This window comes from Zophobas morio, unplaced genomic scaffold (genome assembly GCF_036711695.1).
Source record: "Zophobas morio isolate AGI-343-1 ecotype UQ-CSIRO unplaced genomic scaffold, CSIRO_AGI_Zmor_V1 ptg000037l, whole genome shotgun sequence".
NCBI lineage: Eukaryota > Metazoa > Arthropoda > Insecta > Coleoptera > Tenebrionidae > Zophobas > Zophobas morio.
Genome location: NW_026972142.1, coordinates 164,030 through 186,520, shown reverse-complemented (window position 1 = coordinate 186,520; position 22,491 = coordinate 164,030). Strand labels below are relative to the sequence as shown.

Sequence of the window (22,491 nt, the reverse complement as noted above, 5' to 3'; positions counted from 1 at the left end):
ATAATATTTTAATATTGCACAACTGATGAAATGAATAATAACATTTTTTTATTTATTAAAAAAAAAAATAGAAATTAAAAATTATATAATAAATAAAAATAAATAATCTAATATAAAAAAAGAAAAGAAAAAATAAATACTACAATCAAAAAAATTAAAAAAAATTATAATAAAAATTAAAAAAAGTAAAAAAGTAGTTATAATAAATAATATTTACATTATACCAAAAAAAAAAATATAAGCAAAACTTATAATAATAATAACAATAATAAATAAAAAATACAATAAAAAAAGTAAATACAAAGTTTAAAATAATAATAATAAAAGTATAAACAAAAACTTTTATTGATTATTATAATATTTTTATTTTTTAATTTTTTATAAGTAATATTATTATACACTTTTTTATTTAATATTATTATTATATTTTTTTTATTATTCTTTAATGATACTAATATATTTTTTTTATTTATGATTATTATTATAAGATTTTTATTATTATTCTTTAATGATACTAATATACTTTTTTTTATTTATAATTATTATTATTATAAGATTAGGATTATTATTCTTTAATGATACTAATATACTTTTTTTTATTTATGATTAATATTATAAGATTTTATTATTTTTCTTTAATGATAGCAATATACTTTTACTATTTATTATTATTGTTATATTTCTATTTTAATTTTTTCTAACTAATTTTTAAATACACTTATACTATTTTACTCATTATCTTATTAGATTTTTAATTTATTTTTTCATTAATATTAATATACTTTCACTGTTTATTATTATTAAAGTTATTATTATTATAGTTTTATTATATTTTTTATAGGTACTACTAGACGTTACTATTTATTACTACAATAAGATTATCAATTGTTTTTTTATAATACTATAAAACTTTTACTACTTATAATTAGTATTATTATTAAATTTTTATTCTATAAGTTATTTTTTATTAATAATATTATACACTTCATAATTTACTAATATTATGTATATACTTTTACTCTATATTGGCATTTAATTATTTTTTAATAATAAAAATTGTTATAAACTTTTACTATTTTATTATCATTATAATATTTTAATTTAATAATCCTTTACATTTTTCCTATTATTAATAGAAATAAAAATTTTTTATTATAATATTTTACTTATAAAATAAAATATATAATAATATTTTAACTTTTTTTTGAACACTTTTTTTATAATTAAAAAATAAATCTATTACTATATAAATTTAAATTTTTTTTTTCTTATTATTTTGGAAGTAAATAATACTTTTCTTATAGTAATAAATAATAACCTTTTGCTTTATGTAATACTATTATTTTACTTATTATTATTGTTACTGTTATAAAAAGAATAATTCGCTTTTAGATTAATAATAATAATAAACCATAATCTTATAACAATAATTCATATTTTTTACTTATTACTAATTTTATTATAATAATTAATAAAAGTATAAATCATATAATTTCTTAATAATTATAATGCTTTTTTTAAATATATTATAAAAGAAATTTATTCGAATATTTTAGTTAAAATTATTAATTGTAAAAAAATTAAAAAGAAACTTTTTTATTATAAAAAAAATTATTTACGTTACAAAAATAATCTTTTTTATAATTAATAATAATAACTATTGGCTTTACAAAAAATAATATATTTTTATAATTATTAATACTTTCTTATTTATAAAAATCATTTACTATATAAAAAATTATTTTTTTATATTATTATAACTTTTTAATTATTACCAAAAAATTAATATCATTTTTTTTACAAATAATAACGATTTTTGTAATTGTTATTATTAATTTTTCTATTAATAAACTCTTTTAATAATATTATCATTAATACTTCTTTTAGTATAATAAAAGAATAAAAACTATTTGCTTCCAAAATATATAATACTTTTATAATTATTATTTTTAAGTTATTAATACTTTTTTTATAAAATAAAATATAAAAATCGTTAACTTTAACAAAATAAAAATTTTTAAAACTATTATCATGAATTTTATTAATACTTTTTCTGGTCAACTAAATAAAAATCATCCACTTTACGAAAAAATTAATTTTTTAATTATTATTATTAACAATTTTTTGTTATAACAAAAATAAAAAAAATATACTTTTCATTAAATATTATATTAATCGTTTTTAATATAAAAATAAATCATAAATATTACTTATTACTTTATAATAATTACCTTTTTTAATTAATATTAATAATAAAAATAAAATAATCATAGTTATAAAAAATATCAGTTTTTATTTTTTATAAGTTGAGAAAAATTCTATACAAAATATTAATAATTTTTTTTACTTATTATTACTTTATTACTATAATTATTCTTATATAAAAAAAATTTCACTAAAAAAGCGCTGCAGTATATTTTAAATAACCATAACGCGGGGATTCTGTAAAACTTTTAACTTTTCTAGCAGGAAGGCCAAGTGATTTATAGAGTTCACTGGAAACATTCATGTATAACATTCCTAATAAAAAATAAAATTTATTAAAAATAAATATTTATAGTGAAGTTAATAACTTTATTTATTTAATAAATATATTAAAAAATATTAATATATATATATATTTGAAGTAAAAAATTAATAACACAAAGTAAAAATAAAAATAAAAAATTTAATATTAATACATTTAAATAGTAATATATAAAAAAAAAAGTTTTAATGATTTTAAAAATCTAAAAAAATACAGAAGTAAAAGTAATTACTTTATTATAAAAATATAACAAATAGTAATAATAATTTATAGTAGTAATAAAAAATATAAAAAATAAAAAATAAAAAATTCATAGTAAAAAGTTAAATATATAATAAAAAATTAAATTTAAAATTTCTTATAGTATTAAGTTGAATATAGAAAAGTAAATTTTTCCTATAAAAAATATTTAAAAAAAATATAAAAAAATGAAAATAAATATTTATAAAAAAAAGTTAAATATATAAAGTAAAATAAAATATTTATATAAGTATTAATAAAATTTAATAAAAATTAAAACAAAAAAAAATAAAAAATTTTAGAGCAAAAAGCGAAATGTACAATAAAAAAGTGAGTCTATTTAAACTTATTATGAATAATATCAATTTACTATATATGTATTGAAAAAAAAAACAAGAAATTAATAACATAAAGAAATAAAATAAATTATTAGTATTTTTAAAAAAATAAAGGTTTAAAAAATGATAAGTATATAATATAACAAAAAATTGAATAAAATAAGGAAAAATATTTCTATTAAAAGTAGTGATGAAAAAATTAATAAAATAAGTGTTATAAATAATATTTAAAAAGTATTAATAATATTAATACGCAAATATAATGGTGCTATAAAAAAAATTGTACTCCTATAAAAATTTTTAAACTAATCAGAAGTCTGTCTTTACTAGCACCATAAAAATATTGATTTTTCATTACCCAATAACTACAACTAGCCAATAAAATAATGAAAACAGACACTAAAAAATCCCTAATATTTTTTAATTTTTAGTTTATTTTATACAGCAAAACTTTTTTTTGTAGTACAGCATTTATAAAACTTAATGATGAAAATAAAAAATTGACAAATTCTGAAATAAGAAAGAAAAACACCTATACAAATTAGCACGTGCCAATGTAACACGTGACATAACAACGCAGTGTAGCACGTGTTCTTTAGCAAAATATTCGGGCTTACAGTGGTATTTATCAGGCAATACAGAAAAAATAACCACGTAACCGGGAGTATGGCACGTGGTTAAACCCGTTGTTAAAATGCTTAAGACAAGTCTTCTCTTAGTTGGGAAAAAAATATATATATAAAAAGTAGACTTACATATATAATATAGTAAAAAATAATAAAATTAAAATTTTTATTATAATAAACAAATATATTTTAATAAAAATTTATAATAATATACAAAATAAAACTAAACAAAATATCATAATAACTAATATAATTATATTAATGCTTTATAATATTTAAAATTATATTATAAAAGTTTGCTTACTTATATTGTTTTCTTCTTTAATAATTTTTATTAAGGCCTTTTTTTTAAACAATTATTATTTCTAATATTAATATTATATCTAGGCAGGAGTTAAATAGAATCATAAAAAACGTTTAAAGTAAAAAAAAAAGTTAACATTAAAAAATCACGTACTTAGAAAAAAACGAGGATGGTTTTAACTTCTTTTTTTAATCATAAATATTTTTTCAGGCAGTTTTCAAATTTTTTTATGAATATATATATAATTCTAAGATTTTTACTCTTTGTTAAAACAAATAATACTCAATATTTCTAAACATATAAAGATATAAGAAATATATATAAAATTATCACACTATAAAAAAAGTTTGGAAAAATAAAAAAATGAAAAATAGCAGAATCATAAAATTAACAAACATCAAAATTTTTATAGTTAAAAAAATGAAAATAATTAATTTTCATTGGTTAAAAATGATAAAAGTCCAACCAATAAATTCGTTAATTAATTTATCAATATATTTCTTACTGGTTTAAATAATAAACCTCTTTTATAACTATTTTATAATTTTTTTAAGTTTTCTTTTTATTATGACAATAATAAATTAAAGGAAAAGTAATTAAAAGTAAAATATATTAAAAATATATATAAAAAACAATAATCCACAATAAAATTAAACATTATTAATATATATAATAAATATACGTATATAAAAATAAACTTCCAATAATATTTAAATATAATAACATGGATTATTCATATTATCATATAAAAGCGAAACAAAAAAAATATTAGAATATATAAAAAAATAAATTTTGTAAGTTTAAGGAAAAATAATAATATATTTATAAGTACGTAAAGTAAAAAAATATATAAATATATATATAAAATAATACCTTTTGGTAAAAGAGAAAAAAAAAAGTCAAAAGGAGAACTGCTTAAACCAAAACAATATAATTTCGTTGCTGGTAAAAAAAAATTTTTATTAAAATTGATAATACGAAATTATAAAATAATAATAATTATGTAAAAAAATATATCCAAAATAATAATAAGTATTTAGTAGTCACTTTCATTATAAAAATTAATAACTATAAATAAGTTCTATATTATAAAAAATTAAAAAAATAATTTTTAAGAAAAAATATAAATAAATATATAAATTTTTCTTAATAATATAATAATTGGTATTAAAAAATATTTAAAAGCTATAATTCAGAATAGAAGTAAACAAATTATGTTAAATTATGAACCAAATATCAATTTAATAATTAAAAAATAAAAAAATAAAAAATAGTAAACTAAAATTATTTAAAAAACATACATTTTTGTAAATAAAATTATAAAAAGTAAAAGCAAAGTATTAAAAAAATAAAAACTGAAGTAAACAAAGATCAAATTTAAATAAAAATTAGTAAAAAAATTATTTAATAGAAATTAAATATGAAGAAACATAATTTTGTTTCACTTATAAATAAAAATTTGTAAACAAATAAATTTATTTATTTATATGAAACAAAGGGATCTAAAAAAAATTGTAATAGGAGAATTTAAAATGAATAATTTTGAAAAACAATGTATTTAAATAATATATTTCTATATAAAATATTTAACATATTTTTAAAAATAAACTAAATAAATCAAAAGTAGCTAATTAATACTAATTAAGAATTAAAAACGATTTTATAATATATAATTTAAATCAAATAAAAAACTAAAATATTAATTTTTTAATAAAATTATATAAATAAAACAATAAAACTAAAAATTAATACAAAAATGATTAAATATACTCGTTTTCTATATAAAATATTAAAATAATATATATGTAACCTTTTAAAAATTTAAGAAATGATTGAGCAAAAAAAGAAGCAAGATGACAACTGCCAGTAGCCCACACTTGCTCTCCGCAGGCTACAAACTCGTTAGAAATCAATTCGTTTTTGAAGGGAAGCAAAATATCTATCTAAATAATTTTATATAAAAATGTAATAAATTTAAAACTTTTTATAAGCATATAAAATTTAATTAACTTTTATTTTGTCTAATAAAAAATTATAATAAAATCTTGATTATTCCCTAAGAAACTGATGTATAAAAATATTTAAGATAAAATAAGTATAAAATAAGTATAAACTTCACTTGCTTTTCAGTACACAGAATGGTAATATATAATATATAAAGATTTAAAGGCTTATTAAAGTTGAAGCTTTAAAGTACTGAAATGTATAATATATATTTAAAATATGAAAAACAAATTCTAAATTTTCCTTAATTATTTTCTGGTTTAAACTTTTTAACAGCCTAAAAAAACATATGTTAAGGTTAATTATTTTCAATCCCTAAAATTATATTAAATACTAAATCTTAATTATTCTCTTAAAACTTTATCAAAGAATAGCTATAAAAATTATATAAAAAAAAAAGGCTTATAAATGTAAATCTATCAAGTAATTAAGAAAATTAATAATTTTTTTTAAATAAATGTATAACGAATATTTAAATTATGTAAGAATTTTTATAGTTTTCTTATTTTCTCCCTAACGTTTAAATTTAAGTAGCCATCATATGGACAATGTTAACTTTGCTTTAGTTTTTCTTAAGTTTTTTTAAAAATATTACTATACCTTAATATCTTTACAAGGTACAGCTTTAATTATATATGCTTTAAAACTATTATATTTTTAATATATATACTGGTACAGCCATAAGCAGAAAACAAGTTTAAACTTACTAGAAAAGAAAAGTTTATATAGTAATAAGTGAAACATTATTAAGTATATTGAAACAATAAGAATAATGTAAAAATATATAGCTTTATATAATATAAATTAGTTTTTGAAAAGCATAAAGATTGAGTAAAAGAGCTTGGTTCACAATAATATATTATTAAAAATAAAAGGTAGAAAAGATTTATAATAAATAATAGTAATAAATAGAAAATAGATAGTATCCACAATTAAAGGTTTCTCAACTCTTTTTCCTTTGTATTGCATACTTAAATAATTGCTTTTTTAAGTCTAATAAAACATCTATAACATAAAAATAGTTCATCTAAAATTAAAGACATAGTGCTAGCTTTAGTTAAACTATAATTAATTCTCCAGAACAAAAACTGAGTCATTTCGCTACATACGAAATAGTAGCTTATAATAATAAATTTTAATGATAAAAAAAAATTGTTTATAAAGATGTTAATATGGCTTATAATTAAAAAATTAGTAATAAGTTAGAATTTTATTCATGGATTAATAAAACAAAGCAACTAAAAAAAAACCTGATGAATAAAAGTTCGTCCTTGAATAAATTTTTTATATTTTAAATTTTCACCAGTAAATGATGAACGTATAAAAGTTCCCTTCATAAAATATAGTATTCTAAATTTCAATTATCACATTAAATAAAGGAGAATTTCACGGGTCTGATAAAAACTTTAAACTCGAATTTTGTTAAGAAAAGTTTGAATTTTAGTTTTTAGGTTAAAAAAGAATCAAGATTCTAAGATTTTTAACTATTTTTTATTTAATAAAATTTGATCTTAAATTGTGACGCTTAAAAAAAAGAACCCCAAGAACTTTACAAAAACTTAAAACTCAATTTTGTTAAGTAAAATTTTTTAGACACTGAATTCACGCTTTAAAAAAAATAATTTCAGGACATAAATTTAAATTTTATATTTGCTGCCCCCAACCTGGGGTTCCGGCTGTAGCTCAGGTGGCAGAGCGGAGGATTGTAATGGTTACAAAGCTCCTTAGGTCGCTAGTTCGAGTCTGGCCAGCCGGACTTCCTTTTTATCGTTTTTTCTTTTCAACTGTCCCATTCTCTTTTGACCTTATTATTGACATTTTTTCTTTACGTTTATTAATGTTAATTAGGTTTTAAGAAAATATTTAGTTACTAGTTTGACTTTATTGACTACCTAACTTCTTTCTGCAATAAACTAATATTTTAACCAAATTTTAAGATTTTTCCTGTTTAAAAAAATTTTAACTTTATAAATATATTTTAGTTTAGTTATTAACTATAGTTTATAGTTAGATTTTCTTGCCTACTATAACTTCTTTCTGCATGAAACTTAATATTTTAAAATCGAGTTAAGATACTTAAATTTAAGCTCTAATCTAGTTTTTAGTTTTAATATTTTTAACTTTTACTTTTTTATTACTGTCAACTATTTTATAGCTATAGCTTATTATTGGAATATTAGTTTTAAAATTTTTCTTTTATTAGTTTAACGCTTAATTTACGTTAACCTTATAAGTAAGTTTATATTACTATGAATTTTTTAAACTAGAATCTCTGCTGTATTATTATTTGTAAAAGCAAGCACACTTTACCTTAATACCTTTGGATGTAAACATTTAACTTAGTGTCATACTTCTAGTTAGATCCTTTTTTAACTAGTTTCCTACTTTTAGTATATACTAGCAAAGAGCACAATAGTAGGCCAAAAAAAGTAGTTCAAAAAAAAAAAAAGGTTGTTTTTCTAAGTTTTAAAAATAGTTAAAAAGAATTTTTCTAAGCTTTTAACTTTGCATAGTCAATCACATTAGTAGAAGGAATTACTCCTCGCAAGTATTGCACTAACTACATAAATGAAAGCCAAACGAGCTTCAAACAAGAACGTATACCTTGAAGCCAGATTCAAACTAAATCGTTTAACTCGCGATTCGTTTTATATATTTTTAAAAAATTAATCTTGTGATGTAGTTAATACCGTTTTGTCTTCTTTATCCGTTATTGCTTTATGGTCTTAATGCTTACCATTTAATATCTAATAATCAATAGTTTTGTGGTTATTTAGTACCAATAATTAATAATAAAGACTTCGTTCTCATTCAATTAATACTTAATCATATTTTGTAAAGAGTCAAATGCCTAAGATAAATTCCTATTTTTTCATGATTTTATTAAACTAGTGTGGAACTCTTGCCATACCTTTCGTTGAGGAGTATGGATTTATAGTAAGCTTGAGAGTTATAAGAGGGGTCAGCAAGACAATAATTAATGGCTAGGAATAATTGTTCTTAAAAATAGTAAAACTGTTTAAGAACCTCAGTTATGAGACAGTAATAAGAAGGTAGGCGAAAAGCAATAAAGGAAAGCTAAAAAAATAAAGAAGGAGGATCAACCCCTTACTCCTATTATTATTGATCTTTTTAAATATACTTAACAAAACAAACTAAAAAATAACAAAAAAAATTTAAGTTTAACTAACCACTAAGTCTTCATTATGTTGTGATAATTTTTTTAGAGTAAATTTAAACATTAAAAAAATTTTAAAAGGTGAAAGAATAATTTGTACTATTCTTATTAGACAATTATTAATTCAAATACTAGTTGAAACTAAAAGGAACTGCGCGATATACTTACATATACTGGTTACGCATACACCCAGCGTTTACTCAAGGCGATCCTATACATTGCTTTTAGATCTAAGTAGGATCCCAGTTCAACTCTGATTTTTTAAACGAGTTAAACTAAGTTTTGCTATTTATTTATTAACCCTACAGTAGTCGCACCTCCTATTTCGACATTAATAGTTGCGTAAGTCTTTCAGACCTCCTTAAGTTTTTAATTTTTTACTTTTAACATAAATAAAAAATTCCGTAAATCTTTGAACACTTGTTGTTTATTGAGATATTAGGATACAAGTCACACTAAACTTTACCTTTTTATCTAATTTGAAAATTTAGAAAAAAAATAACTATCAGATTTGTGAGACCCCCTGCGACTACTATAGGGTTAACAGTATATTAGTAACCAGTACTACAAAGGTTACATAGAACAAACTACCTTGTTACACCCTTAACATTGGTTTCTACTAGAAACTAGCTAAGTGGGTTTCTAAGCTCAAGGTAATTAAGTTCACAGAATGACTTTGTTTGGAAACACCAACTAAACCAAATTAGTGTACAAATCTAGTGCCATGACGCCTGAAATGTGTCAATAGTTTACTTCTTTGAAAATATGATTGTAAAATTGGTAAAACTTTCACTTTAGGTATAAGTTCAAAGAGAGGTGCTATAAACGTATTTTATGAAGAAGTTTTTAGTTATTACGAAAGCTTCATTTATCTTTTATTTATTTTAAGTGCCGGCAGGCTACAACTTATTTCAGCAAAGAGCTTAATGTATGTATTTTTATTACATATGTTTAAATATAAGATTATTTTACATTTATATTATGTAACAGTGGTAAAGGCTTTCTGCGTGGGCAACTCGGTATTTATACAAAGCACTTAACCACTTATAATCCTCAGTAATGATCTTTCTTATACCGTCTTTACTTAACTTGGTTACCCCAACCCAAAACTTTAAATACTAGATGTATATTATGTGATATAATAAAAGTTAAGGGCTTTATAATAAATGCTTTAATAGTTTAAAACTTTCCCAAGCGCATATACGCTATCGCTCATGGAAAAATATGGACAAAAGATAAGAAATTATAAAATACTACTACGTAAAAAGCTCTTAAGCGTTCCGATGACCAGTTTATAGAGCTGGAAAAAAAAAGGTCTTACTGCCTTTATCGCTAATGTGAATCTTTAATTTTAAAACAATTAGAGGGTTTAAGTGTTTTAAGACCTTCCCAATTTTCAATGCTCTTAAGCCGGATAACGGTTTTTTCCAGAAATGTCGACACGGGAGCTGCCAGGGAGTGCCCGAATTCCAAGGAGTGACTGATTATGTACGGTATGTGCCACCTAATCCTCATTATTCTTTTATACTGCAGTCATCGCATAAACCCAAGCGAGTAGTTTTTATTTATGTTATGGGTTAACAAGAGCACTTCTAGGTGGTTTGTTTTTTTTAAAATGGCGCTTGGAAAAGCCTTGAGTTCAGAGCTTGTAACTCTACACTGGGTGGTTTTTAAGTGTGGTGGATCGCCGAAAAAGTGGGGTGTGAAAAAATCTACTGCCCATCAAAAATCCCTCGATACAAAAACGCAGGAATCTTGAAGACCTCAAGCGCCTTGATCCATCTAAGAATAATTCAACAGCCGACGACCAAAGAATAAAATTGATAAGAATAATGGACGTCTTAAGCCCCTAAAATTACCGCAGATTTTAATCGGAATTGCCGAAGCGAAGTTACCGTCAGTACAGTAAAAAGGCCCTTTCAAGAAGTCAATTTACACAGTCGATGTGCCGTAAGAAACCAATACATTGACGAGAAAACAAAACAAAACGTCTTCAGTGGCCCAGAATACATGAAAATTGACACTGGAGGACAGGAAAAGCGTGTTGTGAACTGACAAGTTTTCGGCCAAAAACTTGGAATTTTCGTCCGAAGGTACAAGGACGAAAAAATGTTACCCGCATGTGTAGTTCCAATAGTGAAGCACGGAGGTTGCTCCGTGTTAGATTGGAGTTGTTTCTCTTTTGCAAGCGTCTGAGATTTGTTCAAAATTGCTGAGATCATGCGTAATAAAAATTATTTTCATATTTTGGAATTAATGCGGTGCCCCCGGGGGGGCGATTTATCGGTAATAATTTTACCTTTTTGCAGGATAACAAAATCTGAACAAAAAACCGAGTGAGCTTTATTACACAAAGCAAACTAAAAAGCGCGAGGTTTGAACAACGGTTCCGTGCTCTCTATATATATTATTTTTTCGTATAATTTTGAGAAATTTAAAGTTTTCAGCCAATTGGTTTTTTCCGAAAATTGGACGTTGGTATCTCTTCTTAAGTTGTTGCTGTCTACTTTGCATTTTCTTATGTCCAGCGGGGCTCGTGATACTTTTTTTTTTGAACGGGGCGTATGTTTGTTAAGGGCTTCTGTTGCCTTTTCTTGCAAATTAGAAGCTATTAAAGCAAACTCCCCTCCCAAATAGAACGTTCTACCATAAAAGGCTTAAGAAAGTTTCTTACTCCTTAACTTTTTTAAAACGTTCTGTTGAACACCTGGCGCCATCCAACGCCCCCTTGCTAAGTATCTATGTATTATCTATATATTTTACAAACCCCTTTCAGGTCATGTCTGAGGGTAGGAACCTCTGTTGGCATGTTAAGACTTCATAGGCGTTAAAAAAGTAACTATGAGGAAAAGTTTAGGCTTAAGATTATATATATCAAAATTTATAAACTACAATAAATTTAATACTACAGATGTAGTGCGAAGTCTATATTGTTAAGTTAATACTAATATCTTTATACGTATCCATGAGAGTGCCACCTTTACAGCTCGCTTTTGCCTCTTCAGCAAGAAGCTACGCAAGCACAGCAGCAACGAAGCGAGGGTGGATCTTTTGGTTTTATAATTATACTTGCACAGTGCCATGAGTCTTCTGATCCCCGTAGTTATAAAAAAAACCGACAAGAGGAGTTGAGAAAATACACCATGGTAGACGGTATTTTCGAAATATATGACTATGTTATTATATGAAGAACGCACTACGATTTTGTGTTTTTGTGGTTTATATTTTGCACTGCCGTACTTAGCTATCGGAATAATAGTCTGTAAAACAGTAAAGTTTTGTCCTAATCTAAAAGGGCTGAGAAATTAGAGATCACTGAAAGATAAAGCGAAGCATAGTTAAGAATTTGTTGGAGGAAAGAGTGTTACCAAACTGGCTATTACAACAAAAACATTAGTTAGTAAAGCTAGTGAACCTCAAAAGTAAGATAATTTTTTAATAGATAAAGGTTTAAGGTTACACCAAAATTATTTGGGAATATAATTAACCAGTAGGCGGAGGTAGGATCTACATCTTTTGCCATTATATTCTACGAACCCAATACAATTTCGGTATACACGCTTCTTTTTTCATATCTGTATTCGGATATATTTGTGATTTTTGTATTTTGTCCGAGCGAGTATTTGAGGCGTTCTTTCCCCATTTAGAGCTTGTAATTCCTTGTGTTTTTTGGCCTGATCTAATTTATGAGTTCCGTTATACAGTTTTCTAAATCCTATTTCTGTTCGACCTTCTTTAGAGTTTTACTATTAAGTTTTCTTCTTACCTCTAGTTATATATATATACATTCTTTTTTGGTTCAAGTTTGTGATTCGTTGAGCTCTTTGACTATCTTCACAGACCTACGTTCTCAGGGCGTAGCAGAGGGCAGGTTTAGGTATCAATACCCCTAATTTTTTTTAAGGTTGTACTTCAGGTGTATAACCAGGTTTTTATTTCGGTTAAATGAAGTAATCTAGAGAACTTTTAAAAAAAAATAAATGGCGCACAAACAAAAGAAAAAGAAAAAAGAAGAATTATCAAAAGAATATTTGGCCAAATAATATAGTTAACTGTTTTTCAAATAACGCATAAATGAATTTCTACATTAGGAAATAGGCGTTAACCTTTCTAGTAGCAAAAATATTATCCAAACCCTCTGTTTACAGAACCCCGACAATTTAGACAATATCCATACACAAGTAAAGTTATTAGTTTGATGTACTGTCAATTAGCAAAGTTTTCTCTCCCGAAGTTAGCAGGTATTTTTTTAGTAGGGTAGAATTCTACCGAATTGCTCCCTTTTTCAAATTCGTCTTGATCGTAGTGGTATTCCACATCAGTTTGCCTAAATAGCTTTCTTCCACTACGAGAGCTCATTTGTATAAAACTCAAAAGTTAATTTTTTTTTTGTTATAATTACTTAAAAGAAAAGGGCGGATTTTTAAATAATATATTTACAAGTCTTCCTAGATTTGCTTCCTTTACAAGTGTGATTAAAAAAAAAGGGTAATATAAAAATTATCATAGAAGCCTTCAATATTTCAACAAAATTTATCCACAATTTAATAAGCTCTTATATAATATTAAGCTATATCTCTATTTAATTCAATAAATATAGTTATTTAGTTCGTTGGAGATATTAAACAGAAACTTTTTTAATGCGAAAGATATTAAAAGAAAACCTTTTTAAGTACTGAAGGAGGCCATTATTTTTAACCTCAGTACTATAAGTTACTGGAGATCGTGTTAAAAATGTCAATAACCCGTAAGATCTCTGCTAATAGTAATTTTTTTTGAGTATGATTCACACCTTATTTTGTTATAAAATAACCATACATTTTTTTTTATAAAAATAATACACTAATGAAAAATATTATTTTTTTTGCTTCCTACTACACAATTGTTAATTCTCTACATTTACATGCTAATCTACTTTCAACTTAAAACTTTTCTTCTTTTATTTATGAAAGTTTACTTTTCTTTTATCTTTTTTTTATAATGTAGTTAACGTCTTATAAACTTTAATTTTAAAAAATAATATTTTATTATAATTCTATGTTTTGTTTCTTATTAAAGTTAACTTTTTTCTGTTTTTCTCTCTTTTATATTATTGAAAAGAGTTCAAGTTTTTAGTAAAATTTTTCTCTTTTGAATTATGTTCATAAGAATATATACCTAAATTTTATCTTTAAGTTTATTTCCTTTCATTAAATAGCACTAGTAAACTATATTATATCTTTGTAATTTCAATTAATTTTTTTTTAGCCCAATTTTTAAGTAAATAACTATAACTGACTTTTTATGAAAGATTTAATTTTTTACTATTTTTATGTCTTACTATTTTTTTTTACTTGCCATTTTTTTAATATTTACTTTGATATTAATTTATCTTTCTAGGAGGCCTTTAAAATATTAACATAAAAGTTTTTCTATCTAAATAAAAAAAAAGGAGATTTAACAACAATGAAGGTTAATAATTTTTTTCCTGATTTTCTTATTATAACTTTTAAATAAATAATAACTTTTTAAAAAAAGTAATTTATTATCATCTTAACTTCAATATATTTAATATATATAGTTATTTTATTTTATATACATTTTCCTTCATTTTTTTTCTGCTCGTCCTTTTTAAATTTATTGCACCATTTTTTAGTTAATCATTTAATTAGGGTTTATTTTAATTTAAAAATTTACTTAAATTTATTAAAAGTTCTATATTTTAATTATATATTTTTTATTTTACTTTTAATTTATTAACTTTTCCTCCTTTTTTTTCTACTTCAAAATTTGCATTTACTTCAACTTTATACTTTTTAATTTTTCTAGACTTAAATAAAAAATATGGAATATTCGTTTTTTTAAATATTTTTGTTATTTCTTTTATAACAATCTTATTATTTCTTTATATCTATTTCTTTTATATACTCATTAACTTAATATAAAAAACTTTTTCAAAAAATTTGAGTGTACTATTCTTACATTAATCTTGAAATGATAGTTTATATATTTTTTATCATTAATTTTTAATTGACTTTATATTTTACACCCTACATTTTTTTATACTCTACAAACAAAAGTATTTTATATGCATTAAACGATCCTTTTGTAGAGACTTATAAAAGTTTGATAGAAAAGTAAACTTTGAACTTTTATTCTAAAGCATGAATTTGATGTAAATTTTTAAAGTTTTTAATTTTTTCTTGCTAAGCTGTGGTACTTTCAACTACATTTCTACTCTGCTTTAAATTTCAGTTACTTAATTATACTTCTTTTGGCGTTTTTTAGTAAAAAACATTAAAAATTTTCATTTGAAACATTACATTTCTTTAAAAATTGCAAGGAAAATAGTTTGGTATATCTATAATTTTTTGCTTATTGGTTACAAAAGTGAACAGGAGTTAAAAAAAAACTATTGGTGCTGCTATTTACAGCATTTTTAACCAATAAGAAACGGTAATTAAAATTTCCAAATTTCCATTAATATATTTTCCTCTTTTAAAAAATATTCATATTACTAATTATATATAATGGTAGATCATATTTATTTTTTCTTTATTTCCTGCCAATTTGAATGTCTTTTAGTATGCAACTAAGAATACTTCGCTGATCGTTATGTTATTAATGAATAATTTCAAATACTGAGCATCTTCAAAGCAAGCATAGAATAATATCACACGTCTTTAGGACCGGGTTGTATTTGTCCTACAACACACGTGCTTTTTCATGTCATCATCAATCTTGTGTTGGAATAATTTATTTTACTATTATTGGCCAGTTTATTTACAAAATACCAAATAATTTTTATATTGGCAGCAATCTTGAATAAATTGCAGAGTTTTCATGGCGTACACTGCTTTTTAGTTAACTTTTCTAAAGGAAAGTAAAGCAAAATTTTTGGTGATTATTTTTTTTACACGACTTAAAAAAAAACTGCAAGATACATTGATCTTAAGAAAAAATAGAATTACTCTAAAATTATTCTTAAATCATTTTCAGCATTTAGCGCCCGATTAGTTTGTTTAGGCATTGTCAATTTGGATCTAACTGTTAAAAGAGTGTGTTTCTTTTTCGCGAGAGTTCTTGATATATTACGAGCTCTGTTCAAAGCACGTGCCATAAATTTTACAGAGTATAAGTTTTTTTTTAAAGTTAATACAAGTAGAAAAATAATAAGAAAAACTACTTGAGCATTACTTTTAAAGTTATTATTTAGTAAAAGGATTAAAAAAATTCAGTGATAAATTTAATTAGTTTAAAATGAATATATATAAATATTTAAAAGTATATATATTAATATATTTAAATAATAGTAGTAAAGCATTCGAGTGATAGTTATACTTTAATATAATAACTATGTCAACAGTATTTTTCCTGGTTAAATAATAGTAATAATAACGCTATTAAACTTATAAATATATAAATATATATCGAAAAGAATAATAATAATATAAATAAAGCAACAAGTGATGATTATACAAACTAATATAAAGTATCATTTAACTAAAATAAATTATGTATTAAAATATTCATAAATATGAAGTAAATAGTTATATAATATTCTTAAAATATTTTCTTATAATTATAAAAAAGTTTTTTTTATTAAAATGGAAAGTAACAATGATAATAAGTAAAGTAATAAATGATGGTTATACGAATACACGTGTATAGTAATTTTTATTAACATATATATTAAAACTATTAAAAATTTAAAGAATAATAATACAAGTATAATAATTATATTAACAAAAATATATAGTATTAATAGAAATAATGACAAAATATAATATAAATTTTTTTTTTACAAATATCATTAATTATAATAAATATAATAATTTGAGAAAAAATGAATAATATTAATAAAAAATGTAAAAGAGATAATATAAAAGTTTTTACTAATGTTATTATAACAAAGTATAATTATATTTAAAAAAAAATATAAATATTTAGAAAAATATTTTAAAAAAATAATAATAAAAGTATTTTTATTACTAATATTATATTAATAATAACAAATATAATATTTATATTTGTTACTACTTATCACTAATTTTTTTAATAACATTTTCTTTCTCGAATTATAACAACTCGAGGATTATTACTTTTAATTTTTAGATTATTATAATTTCTTTATTACACTTTTTAATTCGTTTAATTCAAATACTTTTTATATATTTGTTTATATATATTTTTTACAATTTACTATTATTTTTTTATTAATAATTTTTTTCTCGTATTCTAAAAAACTTTACTTTTATTCTTTTTAATTATTTATTAGTTTTTATAATTTTTTGTTTAATTCGTATAATTTAATATTTATTTATAGATTTTTATAATTTTTTTTTACTATCTATTATAGTTCTTTTATTAATACTTTTTCTCTTGTATTATAAAAAACTTTAGAATTCTTACTATTAAAATTTTTAAGAATTTTTTTTCTACTTTTTTAAATTTTTGTTTAATTTATATAATTTTTTATATATATTTACAGAGTTTTAAATTTTTACTATTTATTAATTTTTTTTATCAATATTTTTACTAATTTTTCTATAGAATTTTTATATTTTTTACTATTTTATTATAATTTTCCTATTAATATTTTTGTTCTCGTATTTTAAAAAACTTTTATATTATTACTATTAAACTTTTTATTTTATTACTACTTTTTTAATATTTTGTTTAATTTATATATATTTTTTTCATATTTATAGATATTTATATCTTTTATAATTCATTATTATTCTTTTATTAATAATTTCACTAATTTTATTTTATTTATATAAACCTTTAATATATATTTGTATTTTTTACCACTTTTAATTTTTTTTTAATATTTTTCCTAATTTTTATATGTATCTCCTCATAAATTTTTAAATTTTTTACTATTTACTATTATTTTCTTATTAATCTAACTTTTTCACGTATTATAAAAACTTTATTAAACTTTTTATTTATTTTTTTTACTTTTTTACTATCTTTTTGTTAATATACTTTATTATATAATTTTATATTTTTTTACTATTTATTATTATATTTTTATAAAATAAATATTTTTACTAATATTTCACCTTTTTTATATATCTATTTACATATTTTTATATTTTTTACTATTTATCATTTTTGATATAAAAAACTTTAGAGTTGGTTTTCTAGTCTCTCATATATTATGAAAAAATCTCCCGAAACAATCCCCATCGTCGTCTTAACGGGCGGTTTTTCTATAGAACTACCCGTTTATTATATATAGTGTGACCCTTTTGTTAATTTGTTTCATCTTAGCCATTTCAGTGGTAGCTATTAGTTTTTTTTGCTACAATTATGGCCCCACGCAAGGCGCCTGGACAAAAGGTTTTCTATAATACTTTTTTATTTTATATTTTTATGAGTTTTTTCGATTATTAATATTGTAAAAAGTTTTCATTTTTTTATTATAATTTTGTTTTATATTTTAAAGTTTTTTAATAATATTTTTTCGATGTTTAGTTTTGTTATTACAATTTTTTTTATATTTTATAATAAAAGTTTTTTTAGTTTTATTTTTATATTCGTCTTTTTTTTTTTAATAATTTCTAATATAATATTGACTATTAACAATATTTATTATAAACAATTTTAAAAGTTTTAAATAATAAATTTTAAATACTTTTATATATTCTCTTTTATAAAAATTTAATTTAGTACTTTTTAAATTTTTTTATTAAATAATAGTAAAAGTTTATAATTACTTAACTTAAATAATATTATTTATACTTACTAAAAATTATATTAGTTTTTAAATTTTAACAATTATATTATAGTTTTAGACTGTTGTTTTTAAATTATTTTTTTTTTACTCCTTTTATTAATGATATCCAATTATTATTTTTAGAAAATAATATTTATTACTATCTTTATGGTTATGCTTATAATAATTTAGTTATTATTATTATATATATCTTAAAATTAATTTTTTTTACTTTTTTGGGAAAAACTTTACTTTTTACTACTTTTTAAAAAATTATTATATTTTTTATATATAAAAATTGATACTTGTTATATTAAGACATTTATGTTTATTATAAGTTTATTAAAAACAATTGTTTTATTTTAATTTTTTTTAAAAAAATTATATTATAAAGTTATTTATTCTATACTTAAGATTATACTTATTATTATTATAATATTTATGTTTGTAATAATTCTTTTATAAACTACTTTTATATTTTTTTTAAAAATATTAATACTTTTCTATTTTGTAAAAAAAATTATATATTTATTTATTCTATATTTATAATTATACTTATTATTATTATATTTTAGCTGAAAATATTTATATTACAAAAAAATTTCTATTTGTTATTATTATAAACGTTAAACTATTGAGAACTTTAAGTTCCACAAAATTTAAAAAAAAATATTATTTAATATATTAATTATACTTATTAAATGATACTTATTATTGTTATAAATGTTTATAATACTTTTTTTATTTAGTAAAAACTTTATTTTTTGACTTTATTTTTAATATTACTTATTAGTATATTTAAGCTTAGAATAATTTTTTTATGAAATGTTTATTATTATTATTATTACAAATAATATATTTAGAAAAACTTTATTTTTTTATTATTTATTCTCTTAAAAATTATTTATTAAGTTTAATTCTTTAAAATATAAACTTTATTAATATTTTTATAATATCTTTTTTTACTTATTACTATAATACAAAAAAAAAATGAAAAAAATATTGTTATATAAAAAAATGTTCGATATTATTGGAAAATTTTATTAATATATTGTTTATTATTTTTTTAAAAACACAAATTTAGTAAGTAAATTTATTAGAAAATAATATTGCAAATAAAAATTTTACTAAAATTAATAAATCGTATAACTTTTTTGTTAGTTTCTTATATTGGACTTAAAATTATTTGTTTTTTTATAATAAATAAATAATAATAAAAAGAAAAAGAAAATATTTATAAGTTTTTCGTGAAACAAGGATAATTTTAAAAAAAATTTATCTAAATATAATAAAATCATATAATCATTTTATTAAATTTTATAATTTATTAATATTTTTCTAAATAAAAATAAATAATAAATGGATAAATATTATTTTTACAGGATTAAGTTTTACTAAAAAATATAGTATTTTTATGTGCTTTGCAAAATATATTTATAAAAAAAAATAAATATTACGTTTTTACTATTTACTAAGTAAATAACTATTTTTTAACAAAAAAGTATAAAAAATTTTTTTTTAAAATAAAATTTACTTTTTATTATGTTACCTTTTATAAGCATTTATAAAGGTATAATAGTATATTTAACTTTTTTATTTACATTTTTTATTATTATACTATTTGTTTATTAATTTTTTTATCAAAAAAAAGAAAAGTATCAAAATTACATATTATTATCATTTGTTATACTAAATTATATTTTTTTATAATTAGAACTTTTAATAAAAATTATTATTATTTTTATATATTATATATATATTAAAAAAAAAAGTTTTTAACAGGAAAATTTCTTGTAAAAATTATTATTTATTATATATTTCTATAAAATTCAGAACTTTAAAATTTTTTTATACTACTTATAAAAAGTAAAAAGAAGGGTTTTTTTTACTGTAATATATTATATTATTTATAAGAAGTAATATAAAAAAGTTTTCACTATAATCTATTTTTATTTTTTTATTTATATTAATAAAAAGTTAAATAACTATAATGTATATATATTAACATATATAAAAAGTTAAAAAAGTTTTAAGTTATAATGAATAAAGTAAGAAAGTTTCTATTATATTTATAGATATTTCTTACTTTTATATTTATAAAATTAAAATTAAAAAAAGGTTTCATCTTCATTATTTTTTTAATATAAACTGTTCATTAAAATTATTAAGAAAGACTCTATTCAAAGTTTATTATTTATTACACCTTTCTATTATTTTTTTAATAATTCAGAATTTTATAAATATCTTTTTATATTTTTTATTTATATTGGAAAAAAGTGAAATAAAAATAAGTTTTAGCTATAATATATATTTACTTATTTTTATAATTTATGTTTTAAAGAGTAAAAAAAAAGTTTTTTATTATAATATATTTATATATATTTTCAATTTATTATTATTATTATTATTAAGAAAATCGCTATTCGGAGGCTAAACGTGACGATGACCGCCGCGTGAAACTTTTGGATCATTTTTTTGGTTCCGATCGAATTTCTAAAAGTGAAAAATAAAAAAAATACTATTTTTTCACTTTAATAATTTAATTAATATTAATTTATATATTGACTTTTTATTATTTACGAAAAAACGAAAGACTTTTATTATTACTTTTATATGAAATAAAAAGTTTTAATATTTTTTACTCTATTATCATTTTTATAGCAGTAAGAAGTAAAAATATTAATTATTATTTTTTTAAAAGAAGAATAAAATTATTATATTAATTATTAATCAAATTTAGTTTAGTATATTTATTAATTTAATTTAAAAAATATATATTTTCACTTTTACAAGTTAATAAAACTTAAGTTTTTAATAGTAATATTATTAATAATTTACTTTTTATTATTTATAAAAATGATAAAACTTTATTATTATTTTATTGATTAACAGAAAAATAATTTTTTTATAAGCAAAACAAAAAGTTTTAATATTTTTTACTTTAACGTATTTATAGTAATAAGTTAAAAAAAATTATAAATTATAAGATTTATATAAATATATTAATATATTAAATTTTAAAACACTTTTGGTGTACGTATTTATTTTTTGTATATCATAATAATAATAATATTTATATAGCAATAGAATAATATAATGATATTATACAAATATAAAGTATATAATTTTGATTTATTCATCAAAATTTATATTATAAATATTAAAAAAGTAAATAATTGCATTAGATATTAATACACTTTTGTAATCAATATTTATTTATTTCTGTTAGAAGAATAAAAATAATAATTAGCCTAAAACTATAATATTAATTTATTATAAATAAAAAATATTTGAAAAGAATAATATACTTTTTAAAAATTTAAATATATATTTTATAATTATTCAAAACATCAATGTAAATAAATATTTTCATGTTTAAATTTTATATTACTATAAATAACAACACTTATTTTACTTATATATTTGCTATAACTAGTAAGTAAACATAAAGTTTCGCATAAATTTATTATTAATAATATAAGTTAAAATAAATATAACTCAATTTTTCAAATTCACATGGTAATACCACGTGTTACATTAATCACGTGGTAGAGTATCACATGGCTCCACT

At 19.8% G+C, this 22,491-nt stretch overlaps 1 long non-coding RNA gene and 1 other non-coding gene across 2 annotated transcripts; both read left to right on the top strand.

Moving 5' to 3' along the window:
* The first annotated feature begins 7,711 nt into the window (after positions 1-7,711).
* Positions 7,712-7,795, top strand: Trnay-gua (transfer RNA tyrosine (anticodon GUA)). The gene is given in 2 exon segments: positions 7,712-7,748; positions 7,760-7,795. It is a non-coding gene; the product is annotated as a tRNA-Tyr (tRNA).
* A 6,806-nt stretch (positions 7,796-14,601) lies between these two features.
* LOC135139855 (uncharacterized) lies at positions 14,602-21,458 on the top strand. Its single transcript, XR_010282211.1, has 4 exons — positions 14,602-14,668; positions 18,336-18,408; positions 18,476-18,544; positions 21,333-21,458. It is a non-coding gene; the product is annotated as an uncharacterized LOC135139855 (long non-coding RNA).
* The last annotated feature ends 1,033 nt before the right edge of the window (positions 21,459-22,491 follow it).